Here is a 23,762-nt window from a genome sequence, read left to right on the forward strand (position 1 = left end):
GTCTTTTCCAGATTGATAGATCTCAATTAATATCAGTTATGTTCGAACATCACATATCACGTCTATGATGTCATCAGCGTTTGACTCTCAAAAATGTTAACAAAAAACACATTTTTATCGTTTTACGTGCTTACAATTACAAATACATACAGACGATGAAAGGGATAAACGAACATTTAAGGTTACTTTTACCTTCATTGAAGACATGACTGTTTCCAAAGACAAGATGAGACACCATTTTTCAGTTTTGTCATGAGTTACTTCGTGAATTCAACAGTGTTTCCCACCTTATTTCCCAAAATGCTGTCACTTTTGACAACATTTTGGGTTACTTAAGTGAGAAACACAATTTTTTTGTTTGTTTCTTTTGGCTTTTTTCCTGATTACGGAGTCGCCACAGCGGATCTGAATTCAAAAAATAACTCATGGCAAAACAAGAAAGTGGTGCCACTTAACCATAAATGTTTATTTGTCCCTTCCATTCATCATTTGTGAGTATGCATATGTATTCTGGATTATTTCCTGCATGTAAAACTCTAAAAATGTGTTTGTGTGTGAACATTTTTTGGCTTTCTGGAACAGATGAATTTAATTAATAATTAATAATTTCTTCAGAGGAAAATGTATCCCTGTTTTTAAATCACTTTGCTTGCTATTTATTTGACATTTTGTAAAACTTTCATTACGTTCCTACAATGTGCTGCTGTACTTTGGACACCCCCGGACTGACCTGCATCATCCTGGGAGCTGTTTCTCATATTAGAGGCAAAATATTGGAATATTGGAAATATTACCCGTACCCTGCTCAGTACATCAATATTCCCTTGCGTTGCATTTATGTGTCTAATGAAGTGTTTTGCGTGTGTGTGTGAAATAATAGTGCACAACACACACACACACACACACACTGAAAGGGTGTCTCCTGTGAAGAATGATTAGCCAAGTCTGGGAAAAGATCTCATCCTTCGCGCATGACCAGTTTCCACTTGGATTTGTCAAGTTTACCACTAAACCTGAATGGAAAGCGCACATACCTTGAAAGGAAAGGGTGTCCGGTAGAAAAGAAACATCCACGCCTAAAAAAAACTGCACCGATGTGATAATTTTTTTTTGCGTGCGCAGCGACGATGGCTGCGTGGCCGAACGCGTTAAATTGCATAACAAGTTTGACAAGGCGCATTTATTAGGAGTAGAGTAGGGGGGTTGAACCCCGTCCGGTCGGGTTCTGAGTGGGCTCGATGAAAAAGTCCACTTCAAGCGCTTTGCCATCCGTGTGTTTGGCGGGCTGCGTGGTCCACCATCCTCGGCGGGGCTTGTCAACAGCAGCGAGCGGCTGAGAGGAGAGAAAGTAGGTCAGCTGGTAGCTCAATAGTCGACAACAGCAAGAAGCCGTAGGCACCAGGAGGAGGGGACAGCTTGTAATCTTTAACACGTGTTTTTTTTTTTTTTTTTAATGCACAATCTCATTCTGTACTACTCCACATCGGAGGGGGGGGTACTGCAACATTAGCATATCTCCGATATCTTTATAGTGGAAGAGTGAAGCCAGAACAACATAAATGACATTTAAGACAACAGCCCGTCATACTTTGCCTTTATAAACCTTTTATTTTAATCTCAAAAGGACACGGGGGAAAATAACTCCGTGGCCACACACAAAGATGACACTTTAATCCCCCAGGCATAACAACAAGGTAAACTTTGCCCTCCATGCATTTCCTATGTTTTTGCTGCCTTTTACAACTTCCTGGTTGCAGTTTCCCCAAATGTGGGTCAGCGGTGTGCATGACTAAATGCAAGAACTCATAGTGGACCGACCGCCTGTGGATGTTCATTTCATTTTCTACCGCTTTTTCCTCACGAGGGTCGCCAGCCAATCACAGGGCACATATAGACAAACAACCATTCACACTCACATTCATACCTATGGACAATTTGGAGTCGCCAATTAACCTAGCATGTTTTTTGGAATGTGGGACGAAACCGGAGTACCCGGAGAAAACCCACGCATGCACGGGGAGAACATGTAAACTCCACACAGAGATGGCCGAGGGGGGAATCAAACCCAGGTTTTCTAGCTGTGTGGCCTGTGCGCTAACCACTCGTTAACCATGCAGCCCTATTTTAGGAAAATTTTTAGGAAAATTAATTTGATTAGAAGTTATTTTATTGTGTTTTGTTTTGTGGTGTTTATTGTGCTATTGCATATTTTATTGCTAGGGATGGCCGATAATATTGGGCCACCAATAATATCGGCCTGATATTGGCATAAAAGTTTGATATCGGTAGACATTGGTACTGATTTTTTTTTCCCGAAAATAAAAACCAATATTTAAAAAAACGCTGTACAGATGGACATTTTAATGTACACAGGGATGCACGGCATGTGCAAGTGGTTAGCGCGCATGCCTCACAGCTAGGAGATCAAAGTTCAATTCCACCCTCGGCCATCTCTGTGTGGTGTTTGCATGTTCTCCCGGTGCGTGTGTGGATTTTTTCCGGGTACTCCGGTTTCCTCCCACATTCCAAAAACATGCTAGGTTAATTGGCGACTCCAAATTGTCCATAGGTATGAATGTGAGTGTGAATGGTTGTTTGTCTATATGTGCCCTGTGATTGGCTGGCGACCGGTCCAGCGTGTACCCCGCCTCTTGTCTGAAGACAGCCGGAATAACCGAAGTCGCCGAGCTCTTAGCCATACAGTGAAGCACAAATTTGACGTTCTTGCCAAGTTGTCGATCTTTCTCGATAGTGAATTCCCATTTGTCATGATAACAGAAGGTACAGAATCTCCACTTGTTTGACTTTCATCTTAGCTCCAGTGCTGACAACTCGATATCAGTGAGTAGACAGGGAATCACACTGATGCCGGAGTGCCTGAATAAACAAACAAGAGCTGCTTGAAAGGCAGACACTCATGACACTCAAATTCACTCTCTGCAAGAATGGGCTCCCGTATTTCCCGGCGCGTAAAAGATGATTCATCAAACCGCATGTAAAGAAAAACAGATTTTTCTAGATATTTTCATTTCCTATCCTCACGAGAGAGTAAGCACGGTAAAATCTTATGCTGTATATGAAGAGCTTGCAACCAAAAGGCGCTAAATCCATTTTGACTGATTTCGAGAAAATCAATGATTTTTAATTACGCACATATCAATCTATTTGGTCATCAAGTCTATATTGCAAATGAAAGAGCTATCAATATAGGTCATAAAAATGCATGCTATAAAAATCCTGCACACACCATGTATTTTATATATATTTTTTTTAATTAATTTTTTTTCGGATTAACGCCTTTTGGTTGAAATGATGGATTTAGCGCCTTTTGGCTGAAATAAATTTGAAGTCACCTTTAACTTCTTCAATGGCATTGTTGTAAACGAATGTAAGGTGCTTTAATGTGCTATGCTAATAAAATAATTACAACACAGAAGCCATTCTCAACATACAATACAAAATAATTACTATTAATTAAATTAATAAAAATGTTATTAAAAGCAGTGCTCATATTTGACTGCACCATGAAGGTGACAGTGACAAAAATCATCTCATTACAAACTCTTTACATTGTATGTTTTTTAGTACAAGTAAAATAATGTTTCTCGTGAAAGTTGGAGGTGTCAAGGTAGAGACATGCCTTTTATGGTGTAAAAAAAACTTCCATGTTACAGAATACTGTAAAAACACAATTTGTGTTCTCCTGAATTGCATAACATACTGTAACTATCATACGTGTACTTAATGTACACAAACAAAACAGGATGCGCACTGATACTGGCTTTCTGTATGTGCAGTGCCAATTGTATTCTTCTCTCTGATTGGTCAGATTATCAATAGATGGGAAACTTGGGCCAATCAGAATAAAGAATAAAGAAAGGGATTTAGCTCCTTTTGGTTGAAATCTGAAATGGAAATAGCGCCTTTTGGTTGAAAGCATACATTTCATATCACTTTTTTTCATATTTTTTAAAATGATTTCAATACCAAAATATGTGATTTGGATACACATGACAGAGGTCTATTAAACTCATGAAAAACATGCAACTTAGTGAAAATTGGATTTAGCGCCTTTTGGTTGCAAGCTCTTCATATGTGCGCTTGATTAGGAGAGTCTGTGGGGACGTCCATGGCTTCTTCATATGATATGGGGTGTATTTTCAATCTTATACACGTATGTTAGGTAGATAACTTTTCCTCTTCAATTTTGCATCGTATTTAGACACCTCGAGTCATACGACAGCTTCCAATGTTAAGTCCAGCTTTAAGCCAGTCAAACTTATGGATGGGCACTTCAGGACAAGATAAAAGGTATGTAGGATGCAAATTCACTTAAATATCTATCTGTAGATAAAATATAATTCAAATCGAAATGCGAAGTATGCTAATTTTGGCGCGGAATTACTATGGACATGCAATTGTAGTGGCAGAGCTACTTGGTGACAAAAGCTTGCCAAGGTAGCAGTAATTAAATCCAAATTTTTCATGAATATATTCTACCAATCTTAGAGTAATAATATGGCTTTTCATGCCAAATTTCAAGATTAGCTAAACAGGGTCCTTGTCTTGTATCTTGCAGTCTCTGCATAGATCTGTCTGGGACAATCACGCCAGTCCAACAACATACCTGTTGTGGCCTATTTTTTATGTGTTGTTGTTGATTTTACGGGTGTGGTTTTCCATTGTTCAATGACATTTCCTTTTGTTGTGCTCTTATTTTGGTATATCCATTTCCTGTTTTGCATGATTTTGAAGTTTTTCTTGACTCTGTTCTGAGGCAGCTTCTGGTCTCAGCTGTTCCTCATCAGTACTCAGCAGCCTTCTGGACGTTTATTGGATGTGATTTGAATGGTGAGTTTATGCTGTTCTCTATTCTATGAGTCCTGTCGCTCATTTTTGGATAATGAAGACCATTTTGACGACACTAGCTGGCATGTTTTTGTATTTTGCTACGACAAATAATAGCACAACATAACAGAATGGTCGGCTGCATGGCGCGCAGGCCTCACAGCAGAAAAATTGCACAGACTATTTAAGCAGGAGGCAGGAAACACTGCAGGAAGAGGTCTGGAGTCTGGAAGCTCTAGAAAGCTATTGGGTTATTGGGCTATTGCTCCTCTGTAGGAGTCCAGAACTCAACAAATAGGCCCGAAAATGTTTATATTAGGTCGTCTTTAATGTCCAATCAGGTGACATAAAGAGTGTGGATTACATTTCTGTGTCAATTTCAAGTCTGTGTCCAGCAAAATCCTGAAAGCTGTGTCAGCATTTTTTGTGTCATACTGGTGTTATTCATTTTCATTCATTCATTTTCTACCGCTTATCCTCACGAGGGTTGCGGGGGTGCTGGAGCCTATCCCAGCTGTCTTCGGGCGAGAGGCGGGGTACACCCTGGACTGATCGCCAGCCAATCACAGGGCACATATAGACAAACAACCATTCACACTCACATTCATACCTATGGACAATTTGGAGTCGCCAATTAACCTAGCATGTTTTTGGAATGTGGGAGGAAACCGGAGTACCCGGAGAAAACCCACGCATGCACGGGGAGAACATGCAAACTCCACACAGAGATGGCTGAGGGTGGAATTGAACCCTGGTCTCCTAGCTGTGAGGTCTGTACTGGTGTTATTTTATCAAATAAAATAAAAATTGAAATGAATAGATTGTCACTTTGTTAAAATTGACTTCAATAGCGCAGACCTCACAGCTAGGAGACCATGGTTCAATTCCACCCTCGGCCATCTCTGTGTGGAGTTTGCATGTTCTCCCTGTGCATGCGTGGGTTTTCTCCGGGTACTCCGGTTTCCTCCCACATTCCAAAAACATGCTAGGTTAATTGGCAACTCCAAATTGTCCATAGGTATGAATGTGAGTGTGAATGGTTGTTTGTCTATATGTGCCCTGTGATTGGCTGGCGACCAGTCTCTCTCGCCCATAGGCTCAGCTGGAAGTGGCTGCTTGGAGCCAGGGAAATAGGGCTTTGGCCTATCAGAAAAGGCAGTCTGGTGGTTGTCGCCCTCCTGTGTCTCCTGCTGAGATCCGCCCCAAGATGCAGTCCAAGTTGCCTCCAGCTCCTGCTGCATGCCAGGCTGAGTCCAAGTGGGTGGTCAGAACAGTATAAACCATTGACCCTCCTCCAACCCTTCAGATGGCCAATCCAAGCCTGCCAGTTCTAATTCCCGCCGGACCTTCTTGTCTGGATTTCGATCCTTGTATGGGGGAAGTTCACTGAAGGGATGCCCACGCCACCACCACTGCTGTCTCAGACATCCCCCGGAGAGGTCCCCACGCCACCTAAGGCAAACCCTTCTGAGAGGTCCAGACAACTCCCTGGGGCTTGCCATCCTGGCCGTCACCCAGAGTAATCCCAACTACTTTGCTGGGTCTGGAGTTGTGGCTGTCCTCCGAAAGGCACGTTACAATTCATCCATTCCATCATTTCGTCATGGCAGAGATGCACGTCTGCCAACCCTGCGCCCACGCTGTGTGACTTTGAACTTGGGAACGGTTGGGATCCGTTCCTTGGGGGGGGGAGTACTGTCATGTTCCACATTCCACTTTTGTCTACAGTTTCTGTAATTGTGATTATTTAAAGACAAATTGAATATCTGGATTGCTAATACTGGCCCTGTAGTGGATTTTCAGTATCAGTAACATTTTCAGTATCGGCCATTTCTACTACATACTGTATCACATTGCAAAAAGAGCGCTTTTTTTCCCTAAAAATGTATCAAACATGAACTGAACTTGACAACGCAAGGCGGTCAAGTGGTGCACATTTGGCCTCATATTCAGGAAACTGAGGGTTTGGATCACCTTTGAAGCACATCTGTGTGGAGCTTGAGTGTGTGGGTTTAAATACTGATGGAATGAATGGAGACAAATACACCACAATCACCAGATACCATACAAATGTGTTCCCTAGAGGCTGAGAGAAGCATTGGTGATGACATCACAGTACCCCCCCCCCCTTCCCCGTGTCTCCACGCAAGCTGGTGCTCTGACCTATTGCTGCATCACAGCTTGTATGTGTGTGTGTGTGTAACCTTACACAAGAATCACAAAGGTGTTAATGGGCTCTAACCCCTCCATGCAATAATGTAGCACAGCCATCGCAGTGTTACTTACTGTGCTTTCAACCTTTCAAATACAGTGGAAACACAGTTCCTTTCAGTCCATCCATCCATCTGTTTTCTATGCTGCTTATCCTCACAAGAGTCACAGGTATGCTGGAGCCTATCCCAGCTGTCTTTGGGCGAGAGGCGAGGTACACACAGTGTTACATACAACCTATCATAGCAATTCATAGATACTGTGCCATAGTATCATTGTGTTTCTGTCCATGTCTTCTCGTAAAGAGTCAAGTACAATTGGTTATGAAAGCTAAACTGTCAGCATTGACATTTTAATAATAACTAACAGGCCAAACTCCAGCATGTCAATCAAGCCAGACAGCTAAATAAGAATTCTATTATGGGTGCATTAATCACAAATCTAATGGTGCAGTCTCCATGGAGGCTCCAGTCCCCCTGACAGCAGACAAATCCTAAATTTCATGAGCACTGCTGCTGTCTTCAGTCACCACTAATTAAAGTCAAACTTAAGTATGAGAACGCCCCAGTTTTCGCATGATTTTTCCATGAATTTTCCGTTGTTGTGCATTACAAACTACTGTATCGTATTGTTCCGAATGCCCAAACAAAGCACCCTACTGTAAAAATTTCTGACTTTGTCACTAAAAAAAAACAAACTTAAACTGTATTATGGAAAGCAGGAAGTGAACAAATGTAACAATTACTGATTGGAGGGGTAGGATTTAATAAGCTTTGCTTCTTCCTACTCCTTTCGGACATGCGGAACTGTGAACTGATTATGTGATGCACTCAATTGTAATCTGATGCATGTTCAAATGAAATAAAACCATTACCATTACCATTACATGCAGTCAATATTCAGGTTAAGGTCAATATTCCGGAATGAACCGTTAACATACATCAAAACTAAACAAAACACACGGAAGACAATCCACAATCCAAGTCACGGTGGATAATGAATGCCTTTGTTTGCGTTTTGGTGCTGGCACTGACCCACTACCACCATCACTATTCTAGACACTAGTCTCACTTTCTACATTATTGGATGTCAACAATGTGAAGAAATAGGAAATGGTGACTGGAAACTGTGCCATCCATATCCATGACGCCACATCCACCAGAGCCCCACGGACACTTTGGATCAGTGTGCGTGTGCACAAACCCTGCTTCGTGTAATTCTCGCTCGCCTTCTGATAGATTTGGCTAACGCAGTTTGTACCACCGTCTGTAAAAGACATAGTGTTCATGTCTTTTACCACACTAACGAGGTGGCTTGTTTCCTTTTTTTGCGTTGCCATGTTTGTACTGCTAGTTCCTGCCGAAGACACAGGGTTCCTTTAAAATAGAACATGCACAGAACAACAATGAATGTTGTTTCTTTCGATGGGGATATCCCAATAGACATACAGATGACTAAATATTCAGGTTACAAAAGGAATAACCCAGGGGTGATATTGAGGTTTTTAAAAAACGGAATATGAACACATAGTTACATGGCCATGTGCAACTGGGTTATTGCTAATATTCTGATGATGATCGGGTTATTTGACCATACATGCATGTTTTATTGAGAGTGACTGCTAAATAACCCATCACAGGGCCAAAGAAAGGAAAAAGCACTATAGTCTGTATCAACCATTCCTCATTTATAATTATTTTTCAGTGTTTTTCTGCATGTAAAACTATAATTCTGAATTATTTGGGTTTATATTATTTGCTATAGGAAAATAAACCAGTTTTCCTACGTTTTGGTTTTCATCAAACCTTTTTGAACAGTTTAACAACAAAACCAAGGTACCACTGTATACTAATCCCTGGTGTATCTAGATTAATTCGTTCCAGAACCAACCGTGATACAGTAAAGTCTCGTTATATCGATATCGGTTATAACGAATTACTACTTATTACGATACTATTTTCATTTCCCGGCAAATTTCTAGTCTTTTATGATATAATTAGTTCTGTTAGTACGATACCCGGTTATTATGATAATCCGGTTACTACGATGCCCTTTTCATCTCCCGCCAGCCAATTTGGTCTGCTTATATCGATACAAAAGCAGCTTAAATCAATCTTTGCTTAAGGATTTCAATACCAAAAAAGAACACGGCGAACGGCTGCTTCCAGTCAACTTTATTTTTCACACTTCCACCACCAATTAATACAATTAAGAGACCATCCAAAAACCATGGACATGACACCAAAAATGTCCACATAAAGTGTTCTAGTAATCCAAGCACCTGTTGCTGGGATGTCCCAGTGTGGACCAAAGTGGAAAGCTGGAGCAGCAGGGGGTACATTCAAAAATAGTCTGGCGCCTTTATCCAACAAAGAACGTTATGTATTGCACTCAAGGCATCCCAGTAATAAGACATTACTTTCAGGGTTGATTCCTCCATGTCTGATGTGAGACGCACTTTGTGATTAGATAGTGAGCTTGTCTGCTGTACATTGGCGCAACCTCATTAACGTGATAGCATTCAATGGAGAAAAAACCAAATAATATTTCGTCAACACACTTCAATGTCACAGTGATAAAAAAAAGCCCCATATTACAGGCAGCACTCATGCAGCCCCAAAATAAAATTGCAATGACACCAGACCTTAGCCCTTTCTACAAATATTTTCATAGTTAGATAGAAAACATGTTTACAACCTTCTAAATAGGTTTTTAACATTATTAAAGCCCTCTAGAAATGACATAACACCCCTATAGTCACAATTACTTTTGTATTACCCAATATAGTAGATATTATAAGAGTAAATAAGCAACCTAAGACATAAATAAGACTTGTGCCTGTGTGTGTTACTGTACATGTGTTCCCTAGCGGAGCTGAGTGGTGGGTAGACAGGAAGTGACATCGGGGTTAAGAGTTGAGTTTAAGGTTGCCCTGAGTCATAGTAGCCTGTATATTTATTAGGGATTAGTGTGCCTGTTTATTATCATTATTTTTTTTATTATTATTATGCCGAAATTCATAACTGTACTAAAAGTCTGGTCAAATGTGGTGTGTGTCAGTAACATTACTGACGCCTTGTCATCAGCGTAGAATGTGTTTTGCATGGGTCTCCTTAATGCCTTAAATTTGTATTTCCTTAATTTGGCCGTTTTATGCTTGGAAATGTTTAATTTAGCATATAAAATTTGCATCGATATGCATATTTTTTGTGTAATAATAGGCCATTTTTACCATGAAACAGCATGATTTAGTTATATATTTCTTTTTTTTTCCTTCACCGTTGAGGCTTCACCCTCAGCACTTCACCACTCCCCGTCTTTTCTAGAAATGTTCTTGAGGTTGCATAGAGGGGACTTGTCTTGTGATAAACATCACACATCATGTGAGTTAAATGTTCAAACAACAAAGCACATGAGAACATGTTGTTGTATAACATGTAGCACATCAGAACACCATAAATGTTCTTTATTAGGCAAATCATACTGGAGTAAGCAGAGGTGGGAGAGAGTCTCACTACCGCTTTCTACCGCTTATCCTCAAGAGGGTCGTGGGCTTGCTGGAGCCTATCCCAGCGGTCTTCAGGCGAGAGGCAGGGTACACTCTGGACTGGTCGCTAGTCAATCACAGGGCACATATAGACAAACAACCATTCACACTCACATTCATACCTATGGACAATTTGGAGTCACCAATTAACCTAGCATGTTTTTGGAATGTGGGAGGAAACCGGAGTACCCGGAGAAAACCCACGCATGCACGGGGAGAACATGCAAACTCCACACAGAGATGGCGGGAATTGGGAATTGAACCCTGGTCTCCTAGCTGTGAGGTCTGCGCGCTAACCACTAGACCGCCGTGCCGCCCAAAGTGACAATCTATTCATTTAAATTTTTATTTTATTTGATAAAATAACACCAGTACAGACCTCACAGCTAGGAGACCAGGGTTCAATTCCACCCTCAGCCATCTCTGTGTGGAGTTTGCATGTTCTCCCCGTGCATGCGTGGGTTTTCTCTGGGTACTCCGGTTTCCTCCCACATTCCAAAAACATGCTAGGTTAATTGGCGACTCCAAATTGTCCATAGGTATGAATGTGAGTGTGAATGGTTGTTTGTCTATATGTGCCCTGTGATTGGCTGGCGACCAGTCCAGGGTGTACCCTGCCTCTCGCCCGAAGACAGCTGGGATAGGCTCCAGCACCCCCGCAACCCTCGTGAGGATAAGCGGTAGAAAATGAATGAATGAAAATGAATAACACCAGTATGACACAAAAAATGCTGACACAGCTTTCAGGATTTTGCTGGACACAGACTTGAAATTGACACAGAAATGTAATCCACACTCTTTATGTCACCTGATTGGACATTAAAGACGACCTAATATAAACATTTTCGGGCCTATATGTTGAGTTCTGGACTCCTACAGAGGAGCAATAGCCCAATAACCCAATAGCTTTCTAGAGCTTCCAGACTCCAGACCTCTTCCTGCAGTGTTTCCTGCCTCCTGCTTAAATAGTCTGTGCAATTTTTCTGCTGCGATTGGTCACACATTGTGGAGCTCACAATTTTTAGCGGGACTACCTGTGTTTAAAAAAAACTTGAATAGACCCACTGTTTGTGGTGAGGAAAAAAAAGCTATTAGCAGCTCCAGACATCGTTGAGCTGGTAATTTGCATTTATGCAGGGAACACTCCCTCCACTCTGTATGCATACTCTTTCATGCTACACTGGCAACCACGTTTGTCTGATTACTTCCACAAAAGAAAACACAGTACACCGGATTGTTAATTACAACTTGCTTTTCTGACTCTTCAACACGATGTCAGACTTCGTATTACCCGTGTTCACAAAACAATCTCGTCTGAAGTGCCGTTGACAGATGAGCATATTTGTCTCTTGCTGGCTGGGAAATCAACTACTTCTGCGTGATTAGGAAAGCTAAACAAAATTTGCAGAGCCATCCAAAACTGCTTTCAGGCCTCACTTCCAAATGCACAAACCTCATTATCTTAACACGAGAATACAACATTGCAACAACATAGCATAAAGCATAACAAGTCCTCTATAATAGATGCATTCACTGAGGCAGATACTGCGGGAAAAGTGTGTTGCCTTGCTGAAAATGACATAACAATCACATTAGTTGAATACTTTGAATGGGAACACTGCTAAACACATTTTGTGAAAATCTCAAGTACCATATTTTCCGGAGTATAAGTCATACTTTTTCATGGTTGGGCTGGTCCTGGGACTTATACTGCAGAGCGATGTACTTTTTTTTAAATACTGACAGCCATGAGAGGGCGTACAAGCAAAAGTGTAAACATTTGCTATCTCAGAAAGGGATCATAATCGCACAAAAACTATGTAAAAATTATTTTAAACTTTTGTACTTCTCTGAAAAGCGGCCCACTGTTTTAAAAGGGAGACACCTTATCTTCTTCTTCCATTCATCATTTTTTCCTAACCAAGTACAGATCCCTCAATTCCAAAGGATTCCCAGACCTGATGAATTAATCCCGCTAGTATGTTCCAAGTCTAACCCAGGGTCTCCTGCCAACTGGATATACAACCCTGATTTGATGTCCAAACCATCTCAGCTGACTTCTTTCCAAATAAAGGAGCAGTGGTGTTACTCTGAGCCCTTTCCAGCAACCAGTAACAGGAATAACTCCCATGGCCCAGATTGCCAAAGTCAAACCCTGAACAAATGGGAACAAAATGCCTGCCTTACTTTTTGTTGGTTCATCTATTCATTAGCATGCTACGTCCTGGTTGAAGGACATTATGACGCAACCTGTGCCATTGGTTTTGGTTGTCACTTTTTTTTAATGATAAAGGCAGATGACAAACAAAAACTGGGTTTGGTTCAATAAAAAATATAAAAAGTAAAATTTTAACGTTGTCTAAAACAAAAAATTAGTAAAATTTTTATATATTTTTTTTAAGATGAGCTACAAAAAAAGCTATCTCTCTGTGGGGGAATGCTGGAGCCTATCCCAGCTGTGTTCAGGCGAGAGGCGGGTTACACGCTGGACTGGCCGCCAGCCAATCACAGAGCACATATAGACAAACAACCATTCACACTCACATTCATACCTATGGACAATTTGGAGTCGCCAATTAACCTAGCATGTTTTTGGAATGTGGGAGGAAACCGGAGTACCCGCAGAAAACCCACACACGCACACACACAAACAAAATTAAATCTTAATGTTTTCTATAAGAAATTTGGTAAAAATCTAAATTTTGGTTTCAAACCAAAATTTTGTTTGAAAATAATCTGTTATGCAACAAATCAGGTTAAATCTTAAAGCTAGTTATTCTTTAAAAAACGGCAAAAAATTGGTAAAAAAAAACAAACAATCATGTAAATAAAACGGTACAGTAATGATGTAAAATACAAAGACAAAATGGCCACACAGTCGGTACTTCGGGAATACCTGGGTTCGAATCTCCATCTCTGTGTGGAGTTTCCATGTTCTCCCCGTGTGCTTGTGCGTTTTCTCCGGGTACTCCGGTTTCCTCCCACATTCCAAAAACATGCTAGGTTAATTGCCGACTCCAAATTGTCCATAGGTATGAATGTGAGTGTGAATGGTTGTTTGTCTATATGTGCCCTGTGATTGGCTGGCGACCAGTCTCTCTCGCCCACAGTCAGCTGGGATAGGCTCCAACATACCCCTGCTACCCTAGTGAGGATAAGCAGCATAGAAAATGAATGGATACAACTAACTGTACCATGGCAAACCAAACTGTACAGAAGCGAAGAAAACACAACCTCACAGTTGGCAGGCGTAAACATCAGCCTCTTACTTGCAGTAAATATGCATCGACTGACCCATTACATCCCATTGAGAAAATCACTACTTCACTACTGCTGAAAAGAAACAAACGGAGGGGAAAAACATCCAAATAGTCAGGCTATCTAGCACCTTAGAGACCCTCATACAGAGCCAAGCTTAGCTCTTTGTGTGTGTACAGCTCCCACTGTGTGTTCACACTGCTTGTTCCACTTCCTCTCACATCCTAAACACATGAAAGCCAGGTGGATGGGCGACACTGACTAAGTAGGTGGCGCTCAGCTAAGCCAAATTGCAATGACGTTTTGGCCCGTAACTATGGCAACATTACATAGTGTCTGAAGGCCGGCCAATAGGATGACAGCTGACGGACGAGTTCACTAGGCTGCACCATCAATACCCGCTTTAAGTCAAACACAAAGTGAAAAATGATTATTACTGTACAGGCAGTAAAAATATAGCTATGAAAACAATATTTAGTTACGATTGAATCATTTGTGTTTGTGAAAGTATGGCGCCACGTGAAAGTAGGTTATAAAGGTCAGGTAATTATCTGTTGTACAGGTGCAATCAGTAGACCTCGCCCTTATTATTCAGAAATTACATTTACAAGCATTGTAAATCTAGTAATCATTATACAAGACATGATTATACATCAAGAATATTTGCAATATAAGACTACTGCCGCCGCGCTGGCGAAAACTGACAACAGCTTATTTTAAAATAATGCTACATTTGGTTTAGGCCTCTTGTTTAGTGGACATTTTCATTGGATATTTATTGGATATATATTTATATTTCTGTTAAGCACAATATCAAAAACAAGTATATTGTTCATATCAATATAGACTGGATTTGATGCGGCGGTCTCATGTTTCAAGATGGCGCCGCCCGAGCGCAAGCTAGTTATGACAGCTGCGTTTTTAGTGTTTAATAGTGCTTTATTTATAAAGCTTCCTTCTTGTTTTTGTGCCATACCGACCCCTTGAGCAAGTGTGCAGTTATGGATGTTCTTATTACGTTTGTAGTTTGCCGCTTGCGCCATTGTTGACACTCGAGAGCAGCTGTTAGCTGGAAGTGCTAACAGCGCTAACCCGGCTAAGTACAACATGATTGCACTGAAGATTGAACATTATATTTAACTTTTTCTATTTTATTTAAAAAAGAGAATATACTATTTTATTTCAGTGGCTATTTTTCTATAAGAATATATTTTTCTGTATTTTTCAGAAAGTCAAATACTTTCAAGATATTTTTATGCTCTGCTGAATGAATTACTGAATTTCACTTCCAAGATGGAGCATTATTTACCAAACAAAGTATCAGAACCTTTCCTGGGGAAGACTAGGGTGGATGTATCTGTACTTCATACACATCAAAGGTAAGACCACAAATAGGGATGTCCGATATTGGATTTTTTGCCAATATGCCGATATTGTCCAACTCTCAATTTCCGATACCGATATCAGCCAATAGCGATATGTATAACATGACATATTGTATACAACAATAACTTTCTCTCCTCTCAAATATTTAGTGTCAGATTTCACAGCGTCATTCTGTCACGGTTTTTCAAAAATATATGAATCAATAAATCATGCTGTTTCGTGGTTGCATAAATCCTATTATTGGTCTATTCGTGTGGAATCCTATTATTAATATGCACATTTAAGAAAACGGTGTTATCTGATACAGTTATGGATACATATGGACTCAAGCAGTGTATTAACAACACAACAAAATGCACCCCATATTGTACGCTAACCGGACAATGCACGCAAACCGAGGCAAAATTGTGTTGTACATTTTCGACGTTAACCGAAACGCATGCTAATAGGTGATATGCTAAGCAAGGTTCCACTATAAGAATTTTCAAGCATAACAATGGCATAATGAACTAGAATACAAATACAGTAAAGTCTCATTATATCGATATTCTCGGGAGTTGGAAAAAATACCGATATAACTGGACTATCCATATATCCGATCCTGCGCCGAACTGCATTAAAAGTGGGCGGATCTTTGATATGGCATGTAATTTTCTCCTTGAGTTCATGGATTGCGTATCTAACATGCTTTTGTACTACAATAAATTTTGTACTACAGTAAATAAAAATAAACTTACGCTGTAGTGATTACCGGTTACCGGGACATAATTCACCCCGGAACTATCGATAGGGAAGGTGTTGCCACCCGGAGGGGTAGGCGCGAGGGACGGGTGTTTTCCGCTGTGTGTTCTGCACTCTGGTGGTGGAAGTGTGAAAAATAAAGTTGACTGGAAGCAGCCGTTCGCCGTGTTCTTTTTTGGTATTGAAATCCTTAAGCAAAAATTGATTTAAGCTGCTTTTGTATCGATATAAGCAGACCAAATTGGCTGGCGGGAGATGAAAAGGGCATCGTAGTAACCGGATTATCATAATAACCGGGTATCGTACTAACGGAGCTAATTATATCATAAAAGACTAGAAATTTGCCGGGGAATGAAAATAGTACCGTAATAAGTAGTAATTCGTTTTAACCGATATCGATATAACGTGACTTTACTGTATACACCCTATTCAAATTGTGAATGTTGTGGTCACTACTTTAATGTTGACAGTCACCAAATGTCTGACAAGCCCGGCTTCACTTTTATACCTTTATACTGTTCCCTCCGCAGGCTGTGTTAGCTAGGTACCTTAACATTACAATCCTATTGAAACAAACACTACTTTCATACTTCATTGCAACTTCTTTTTTTAATTCAGTAGTCTTAATCACCTTTATCAAAGTTCTGGTACTTTTTGGCCCCGTGGTGGGTTATTTTGTCGCCGTACCTAATTTAATATAAAAAGTATGCATGCTATGAACTTATAACCCACACGCACAATGATGATTAAAGGATTCCCTAAGTGTCCGAACTCTAAAAGAAACACTATCTGAGACCGAGTCAAAAACCTGCAGATGCTTTGATTGGGAATGATACGCCGGCAAACAGATTACAGTAAAGTCTCGTTATATCGATATCGGTTAAAACAAATTACTACTTATTACGATACTATTTTCATTTCCCGGCAAATTTCTAGTCTTTTATGATATAATTAGCTCCGTTAGTACGATACACGGTTATTATGATAATCCGGTTACTACAATGCCCTTTTCATCTCCCGCCAGCCAATTTGGTCTGCTTATATCGATACAAAAGCAGCTTAAATCAATCTTTGCTTAAGGATTTCAATACCAAAAAAGAACACGGCGAACGGCTGCTTCCAGTCAACTTTATTTTTCACACTTCCACCACCAGAGTGCAGCACACACAGCGGAAAACACCCGTCCCTCGCGCCTACCCCTCCGGGTGGCAACACCTTCCCTATCGATAGTTCCGGGGTGAATTATGTCCCGGTAACCGGTAATCACTACAGCATAAGTTTATTTTTATTTACTGTAGTACAAAATTTATTGTAGTACAAAAGCATGCTAGATACGCAATCCATGAACTCAAGGGCCACCCACTTTTAATGCAGTTCGGCGCAGGATCGGATATATGGATAGTCCGGTTATATCGGTATTTTTTCCGACTCCCGAGAATATCGATATAACGAGACTTTACTGTAGTTTGTTAGGTGCACCGTTTGGCAGTGCGAAAACTTGCTTTCTTTTCGACATTTGATTTGTCAAAAGGATTTGCTCAGCAGAATGAAATAGCTGACTATTTGATTGAAGGAAGGAAGTTTGCTTCTTGAAGTCTCAATGACCCGGGCAAGCTACCGCATTAGCCAATAATAATTGAGTTTTGGTGTCTGACCCAGAAAATACAGGAAGGACAGCTGGCATCGATTCTGGCGGTAGAAGATGGATGGATGGAACGGAATGCATGAGAATATTTCAATGTATATATTTTTGAAGACTGTGATCAAAAGAGCCATAGGTTGCCTGTCCCTGCCCTAAAGGGTTCCTTGCAAAGGCGGCAAGTTTTAACAACTCGGTAGCAGTGCATCACTGTCAACACAAGCTCCTGTCAAAGTCCGTCCGTCACACTCTCTCGGCTTCAAAATATGCTGATGACACAGCCGGCAATCAGTGTTTCGCCACCTATCAACATTCCATATCTCTTTGCATGTGAAAGGAATTTCTCTCTCTTCAACATCCTCGCCACTAAATACTTAAAAAAATTATTACATGTAACATCAACAACTGTCATTTTGTGCTGCATCGCCTGTATAAAAATGTGCACACCCATTGCCAACATATTTGATGACATCTGGCGAACACCCAGCGAGCTTGTCTTTTTCTTTCTAGTACTTACGGTATACATTCCCAGTCAGCACGTGCGCTGGTCTTAAATTACATGAAATATAGTCTGTGTCGTTTATAATGTCAGTCCACATATGTCTTTCTGCGTGATTACAATAATTAGGCATGTCTATCAATGGTGTGCTTCAATGTATAGTAATTATTATTATGTATGCACCCGATAATACACTGTATTGTATAAGGTAATATGTTTGAACATTGCTGCTCCAACCGTTAACTGAACATAAGCAGCAAACAGGTCACACATCAACACATAATGCTTCTTTTACTGTGACGCCACTGGTTGGATTTCATTCATAAACATTGTTTGTGCAAAATAACACAAATACTGCAATAAGCAATAATTTTTTTTACCTTTTCTTTCAACAAAATAGTCATTTTAGTCAACTAAAATAACGTGTTCTGCTAATAGAGGGGCAGATTTTTCTTTTCTGTGCGGGTTATTGTGTGTAACTGCTCTCTAGGAGACCACAACTCAATACAAAGGGGCAAAAAATTAGCATAATAGGTCCTCTTTTTGCATAGTAACATTCCAGCTAACTAGTTAGCCTCCAGCTGACTCGTTCTAAAGAAAGGCTCTGAAACAGAGTGGGGAAGTAGGCTAACATAAGAAGCCAAAAACGTACCACTTCCACATAAAATGGGAGGAGAATTTTTTCCCCACTATTTCATGTGGGACTTTGCATCCATGGCTGACTCCGGGTATTGTTATTGTGTGTAACTGCTCTATAGGAGACCACAACTCAATACAAAGGGTAAAAAAATTAGCATAATAGGTCCTCTTTTTGCATAGTAACATTCCAGCTAACTAGTTAGCCTCCAGCTGACTCATCTCATTCTAAAGAAAGGCTCTGAAACAAGAGTGGGGAAGTAGGCTAACATAAGAAGCCAAAAACATACCACTTCCACACAGAATGGGAGGAGATTTTTTTCCTCACTATGTCATGTGGGACTTTGCATCCATTGGTATTGTCTCATCAATGTAACATTACGGACACCTAGTGAGCAGAATACGACATTTGACTTCCTTTTCGATATTTTTGACAAATAATAGGCCATAGTCAACCACAAAACGGCGCTCACTTATTAATACATTTTTGAAAAACCACGATGGAGTGAGGGAACGATGTTGGAACAGTAAAGTGGCGAGGGAGGACTATATACAGTAAAGTCTCGTTATATCGATATCGGTTATATCGAAGTACTGCTTATTACGATACTATTTTCATTTCTAGTCTTTTATGATATAATTAGTTCCGTTAGTACGATACCCGGTTATTATGATAATCCGGTTACTACGATGCCCTTTTCATCTTCTTCTTCTGTTGCAGGCATGTGTTTGGCCAGCTATGTGGGGCGGGTTGAGCATGACCTGTGAACCAGGAAGTGCGGGAATCGGTGTGTGTGCTGTGCTCTGGTGGTGGAAGTGTGAAAAATAAAGTTGACTGGAAGCAGCCGTTCGCCGTGTTCTTTTTTTGGTATTGAAATCCTTAAGCAAAGATTGATTTAAGCTGCTCGACATTGTTCTATACTATAGAACAATGTCAAGTGCATTATTGCCCACTTTTAATGCAGTTCGGCGCAGGATCGGATATATCGACAGTCCGGTTATATCGATATTTTTTCCGACTCCCGACAATATCGATATAACAAGACTTTACTGTAATATGATATTTAATTTTGATCCCCAATCATAACACTGAGCATTTACATTTTCTGGTTCTGAAAGTTTTTTTTAAACACATGCAATCCAGGGAGACCAAAAAGGAGATGCGGTGCCAACAAGCAACAAGTGTGAGACATCCTAGATTTCTTAAGATCTCCCACATTTTCCTGCATTATTCACCATCCGCCTACGTGGGGATTAGTTGTGCTCTTTTATGTAGGTCATGCTATTGCTGTTAGATAATAACATGACATTTCCTGCTCTGAGGAAGACCTCCCTACATAATAAAAGCTTTGTGATGTGTCCTTTACATCCTGTTCCTTCAAAGTGCAGTACAGGGCTTTATACATAAGAAAGGAGGGAAGAGAAAAAAAAAACGAAAGGGTTTGTTTGAATCGCAACGCAGATTCTACCTACATATGATTTGCCGGGTATTGATGATGTCATCGTGACCCTCTGTTGGCGCACTGACTGTCATTAATTAGACTGTGCCACTGCTGTTCGCTCTGTGTTCCCATGGTAACCATGTGTGGTGTCTACTTCCCCCAACCGAGGAAACCATGTCCATCAAGCCACCGGGTTTCATTTTCTTCAGGTTCAGATTGCACCTCGACATTTGTGAAATGTGATTTATCACCGGGATTATATATTATATCGTTGTCAAGTATAAATATTGATGTCCATACAAAAGGCACAAAAGACACACTCTTGATGAAATTATACATCACATACCATAATTCAAATCCCATCAGATGTTAAAGCAGCAATTGAACAATCACCATAAAAAAAAATACATCAGTGCCTTCTTCGGTGTCTCTAAAAGGACACTTGCAGGAGCATTAGGGGTTTAGCATCACCCAACAAGACTGGAAAGCTCTCTTTGGAAAAGGGCACTGGTCAGAGTGGAGTCTAATTATCATACCTTCCCCTCAGCAGTGCTGTTCTGTGTGCAGCATCTGTCTCAACAACAGCAGCTTCACGCTAATCCTCCGCAGGGCAGCAGCTGAACCCTTGCACTCTCATTCAGAGGTCGAGTGGCTGGATGAGCTTGTCGGTGATCGCTTAAAACATCCTCACCCGCTGTGCTCTGCAGAGCAACATGGGCCCTTCAACCTGTATTTTCACAACCTGCCCCGTTTGAACACGCTAAAAAGATCCACAGTAATTGGCATTATTTTTACATGGATTAGATAATCATAGAGAACCACTGGTGTACAGCAATACTGCACATGTCGGGATCGATTCAATACCAATACAGGTACAGCCAGTTCCCTTGTGTAGCCCACATGCTAACAGTATAGGATGATGTAACAATATTAACAAAATAATACAGCGGTACCTCGCTTTTCGTTGTCGAAGTTAAGACGAAAAAACTGAAACTAAATTTTCCCATTGGAAATAATGTAAATCCAGTCACACTTTTTTCATAGGTTGGCTGTTCCTGCGACTTATACTCCAGAGCGATTTATACATTAATATACAGTAAAGTCTCGTTATATCGATATTGTCGGGAGTCGGAAAAAATATCGATATAACCGGACTGTCGATATATCCGATCCTGCGCCAAACTGCATTAAAAGTGGGCAATAATGCACTCGACATTGTTCTATAGTATAGAACAATGTCGAGCAGCTTAAATCAATCTTTGCTTAAGGATTTCAATACCAAAAAAGAACACGGCGAACGGCTGCTTCCAGTTAACTTTATTTTTCACACTTCCACCACCAGAGCGCAGCTTCCTGGTTCACAGGTCATGCTCAAGCCGCCCCACATAGCTGGCCAAACACATGCCTGCAACAGAAGAACCAACGAACGCCAGCATGTACATATGAAAAACAGTGATTATTGCAAGCGATAAAAAGATATCTGAATACAACACAATTAAATACATGTATTTGTACGCTTGTGTCTTCGTTGGAATAGGTGTGTATGCTATGTCAGTTGGTTCTTCTGTTGCAGGCATGTGTTTGGCCAGCTATGTGGGGCGGGTTGAGCATGACCTGTGAACCAGGAAGTGCGGGAATCGGTGTGGGTGCTGCGCTCTGGTGGTGGAAGTGTGAAAAATAAAGTTGACTGGAAGCAGCCGTTCGCCGTGTTCTTTTTTGGTATTGAAATCCTTAAGCAAAGATTGATTTAAGCTGCTTTTGTATCGATATAAGCAGACCAAATTGGCTGGCGGGAGATGAAAAGGGCATCGTAGTAACCGGATTATCATAATAACCGGAACTAACGGAACTAATTATATCATAAAAGACTAGAAATTTGCCGGGAAATGAAAATAGTATCGTAATAAGCAGTACTTCGATATAACCGATATAACGAGACTTTACTGTATCACGTTATCGTGAATGTGCCTGTTACTACATTGTCACAGCATGTAGTCGGGAGTTTTCTTTAGAGGGCTTAATAAGTGGAATAGGTGAATGCCCAGTATGTGCATTATTAGCTATCTCAGGCTAGCAAGAAAAAAACGTTGTGACTGTCAGTCAGGCAGCTAAAATAAACAAACAATCTCAAGACTGACGGTGTAGAGATGCAGAGCAAAACAAATTTGGGCGAACATGTTTGACCAAAGAAACAATCATACAAAAACTGAGGCATACAAAAACCAAGATTTGACGTCAATAGTGCAAAATAAGTAAACAAAAGCAAAAACTACTATTGCTTGCCCCCAAAATGTGTGCCCAACGTCTTATTCCCAGGTTTTACAAATGTTATATATATATATAGCAATATGAACAATGTAACAATATGAACAACAAAACACAGATATATGTGAAAATATTGATCATGTATTGACCCAAGACTGCCACTACCCTTGCTATATATCAATACTACCATTCAGGTTGCATTTCCATTCACTCATGTTTCCTTTTTATGCATATAGAAGAACACAACCTCCCCCACACGGCATGACTTGATAGGTGTCCACCTCATTTCAGTGAGAAAAGCAGATGTCTAAAATCTCCTCCAGATTTTGATTATTCACAATGAATCATCACATTATTCCGAGCCTGTTATTGTGCGCTGCTGGTCAGGCAGTGTGTGAGCAAATAGCGTATGTGGGTCATGATTCTAGGGCATGGGTGGAAAGGGCAAAGCTGCTCCGTCTACGTTGCAACGTCTCAAGCTTTGATTTTTGTTTCACTGACTGCCTACTCAGAGACGTCGACTCTCTTCAAATAAGACAAAAAGACTGCGCTAATAAAACAGCACAAATGTTTTTTTTTTTTTTAGATGAATTTACTGGAGAGTAATTGTGAAACCAAAAGCAGTCGCTCTGTCACGCCATGCCGTGGCTTCTCAAGTGAACTCAAACAGCTTTTTGTAAGCAAGCCATGGAAAAAATGACTTTATGTCTTCATTCCTGTCTCTTGCTCCTGGATTTTTCTTGTAATGAAACTAAGTTCCATTTTTCTAAAGAGCAGAACTCCCTTTTGTTGAGTCTGTTGAGTCTGTTTCTCCCAAGATACAAGCGTCTTACGGTTGTATTCCCAACAAAAAAGGCTGTGTACTGAACTGCACTTGTCTAAGTTACTTCTAAAACTAAACCAAAAAAACAAATGACATGTTTATGTAATTAACTCTCCACTGCTGCGGACGTCATTTATTCTCCAGTGACGCCCGACTCTCTAAGACAAATGAGTGTGCACATAATCAGAATACGCCTGACCAGGAAAGTAGGCTAATAACATCTACATTTTTAATGACAAAAAAAAAAATTGCTGGCTCGTTAGCACTCTGGAAAGAAGGAAAATAATCACATCGTCTAGTTTGCACAGTCTGAGCATTGACAGATGTATTCAAGTTTGATTAAAAGTACAATGAAATATTGTTTGGCTGCTGAAAGGCCACGATGCGTGAATAGAATGGAGTGTACACAAACAAACCGTGTAGCGCGCTCATAATTTATGAACGTCCTTGAGCAAACTCTTAAATCA

General features: G+C 40.5%; 1 protein-coding gene across 5 annotated transcripts in view; it reads right to left on the reverse strand.

Annotated features, from left to right (window-relative positions):
* Positions 1-23,762, reverse strand: part of npas2 (neuronal PAS domain protein 2) — a 70,873-nt gene that overhangs the window by 33,133 nt on the left and 13,978 nt on the right. For 4 of the 5 annotated variants that reach the window (XM_058088279.2, XM_058088278.2, XM_058088277.2 and 1 more), the window contains exon 1: positions 1,035-1,831. The exons of the other annotated variant lie outside the window; for it this stretch is intronic. The gene's annotated coding sequence lies outside the window, so the exon portion shown is untranslated. Of the gene's footprint in view, positions 1-1,034; positions 1,832-23,762 lie in introns of those variants that run through there. 5 annotated transcript variants of the gene reach the window in all.

The sequence above is a fragment of the Doryrhamphus excisus genome, linkage group LG21 (assembly GCF_037039965.1).
Source record: "Doryrhamphus excisus strain RoL-2023G ecotype Guam linkage group LG21, RoL_Dexc_Guam_v1.1, whole genome shotgun sequence".
NCBI classification, from domain to species: domain Eukaryota; kingdom Metazoa; phylum Chordata; class Actinopteri; order Syngnathiformes; family Syngnathidae; genus Doryrhamphus; species Doryrhamphus excisus.